The sequence below is a fragment of the Bos mutus genome, chromosome 20 (genome assembly GCF_027580195.1).
Source record: "Bos mutus isolate GX-2022 chromosome 20, NWIPB_WYAK_1.1, whole genome shotgun sequence".
NCBI lineage: Eukaryota > Metazoa > Chordata > Mammalia > Artiodactyla > Bovidae > Bos > Bos mutus.
Window position 1 is genome coordinate 41289725 of NC_091636.1, and position 2549 is coordinate 41292273.

The 2549-nt window shown below is 43.7% G+C and overlaps 1 non-coding gene across 1 annotated transcript; it reads right to left on the reverse strand.

Annotated features, from left to right (window-relative positions):
- Positions 1 to 336: 336 nt before the first annotated feature.
- TRNAW-CCA (transfer RNA tryptophan (anticodon CCA)) lies at positions 337 to 408 on the reverse strand. Its single transcript has one exon. It is a non-coding gene; the product is annotated as a tRNA-Trp (tRNA).
- Between the last annotated feature and the right edge of the window lie 2141 nt (positions 409 to 2549).

Below are 2549 nucleotides of genomic sequence, written 5' to 3' on the forward strand. Positions count from 1 at the left end.
ATACCCAAAAGATTACTTTGGCCTAAAACTTCCAATCACAGTAGAGATCTTAATGACTCAGAAGATTCCTTATCTCCATGTCAACAGTTTTCATATCTGCCTTATGAAGTGAAGTGAAGTCGCTCAGTTGTGTCCGACTCTCTGCAACCCCATGGACTATGGACTGTAGCCTACCAGGCTCCTCTGTCCATGGGATTTTCCAGGCAATAGTCCTGGAGTGGATTGCCATTTCCTTCTCCAGGGGATCTTCCCAACCCAGGGATCAAACCTGGGTCTACCACATTGTAGACAGATGCTTTGCCGTCTGAGCCACCAGGGAAGTCCAAAATAACACTGTGACCCCGACATGATTTGAACACACAACCTTCTGATCTGGAGTCAGACGCTCTACCACTGTGCCACGAGGCCTTAGAAGTTCAGAAGACTTCTGCTGATCACACTGCATAGGTACTAAACTACCTGGTAAAGCCTTGAAATCTTGCCTCTCTAGACTTCCAGGAAAAATGAGTTCAGTTCAGTTCAGTTCAGTCGCTCAGTCGTGTCTGACTCTTTGCGACCCCATGAATCACAGGACGCCAGGCCTCCCTGTCCATCACCAACTCCCGGAGTTCACTCAGACTCATGTCCATCGAGTCAGTGATGCCATCCAGCCATCTCATCCTCTGTTGTCCCCTTCTCCTCCTGCCCCCAATCCCTCCCAGCATCAGAGTCTTTTCCAATGAGTCAACTCTTCGCATGAGGTGGCCAAAGTACTGGAGTTTCAGCTTTAGCATCATTCCTTCCAAAGAAATCCCAGGGCTGATCTCCTTCAGAATGGACTGTTTGGATCTCCTTGTAGTCCAAGGGACTCTCAAGAGTCTTCTCCAACACCACAGTTCAAAAGCATCAGTTTTTCGGCACTCAGCTTTCTTCACAGTCCAACTCTCACATCCATACATGACCACAGGAAAAACCATAGCCTTGACCAGACAGACCTTTGTTGGCAAAGTAATGTCTCTGCTTTTTAATATTCTGTTTAGGTTGGTCATAACTTTCCTTCCAAGGAGTAAGCGTCTTTTAATTTCATGGCTGCAATCACCATCTGCAGTGATTTTGGAGCCCCCAAAAATAAAGTCTGACACTGTTTCCCCATCTATTTCCCATGAAGTGATGGGACCAGATGCCATGATCTTCGTTTTCTGAATGTTGAGCTTTAAGCCAACTTTTTCACTCTCCTCTTTCACTTTCATCAAGAGGCTCTTTAGTTCCTCTTTACTTTCTGCCATAAGGGTGGTGTCATCTGCATATCTGAGGTTATAGATATTTCTCCCGGCAATCTTGATTCCAGCTTGTGCTTCTTCCAGCCCAGCGTTTCTCATAATGTACTCTGCATATAAATTAAGTAAGCAGGGTGATAATATACAGCCTTGACATACTCCTTTTCCTATTTGGAACCAGTCTGTTGTTCCATGTCCAGTTCTAACTGTTGCTTCCTGACCTGCATACAGGTTTCTCAAGAGGCAGATCAGGTGGTCTGGTATTCCCATCTCTTGCAGAATTTTCCACAGTTTATTGTGATCCACACAGTCAAAGGCTTTGGCATAGTCAATAAAGCAGAAATAGATGTTTTTCTGGAACTCTCTTGCTTTTTCTATGATCCAACGGATGTTGGCAATCTGATCTCTGGTTCCTCTGCCTTTTCTAAAACCAGCTTGAACATCAGGAAGTTCACGGTTCACGTATTGCTGAAGCCTGGCTTGGAGAATTTTGAGCATTACTTTACTAGTTTGTGAGATGAGTGCAATTGTGCAGTAGTTTGAGCATTCTTTGGCATTGCCTTTCTTTGGGATTGGAATGAAAACTGACCTTTACCAGTCCCGTGGCCACTGCTGTTTTCCAAATTTGCTGGCATATTGGTGCAGCACTTTTACAGCATCATCTTTGGATTTGAAATAGCTCAACTGGAATTCCATCACCTCCATTAGCTTTGTTCGTAGTGATGCTTTCTAAGGCCCACTTGACTTCACATTCCAGGATGTCTGGCTCTAGGTCAGTGATCACACCATCGTGATTATCTGGGTCGTGAAGATCTTTTTTTTACAGTTCTGTGTATTCTTGCCACCTTTTCTTAATATCTTCTGCTTCCGTTAAGTCCATACCATTTCTGTCCTTTATCGAGCCTGTCTTTGCATGAAATTTTTCCTTGGTATCTCTAATTTTCTTGAAGAGATCTCTAGTCTTTCCCATTCTGTTGTTTTCCTCTATTTCTTTGCATTGGTCGCTGAGGAAGGCTTTCTTATCTCTCCTGGCTATTCTTTGGAACTCTGCATTCAGATGCTTATATCTTTCCTATTCTTCTTTGCTTTTCACTTCTCTTCTTTTCAGAGCTATTTGTAAGGCCTCGTCAGACAGCCATTTTGCTTTTTTGCATTTCTTTTCCATGGGGATGGTCTTGATACCCGTCTCCTGTACAATGTCAGGAAACTCCGTCCATAGTTCATCAGGCACTGTATCTATCAGATCTACTCCCATAAATCTATTTCTCACTTCCACTGTATAATCATAAGGGA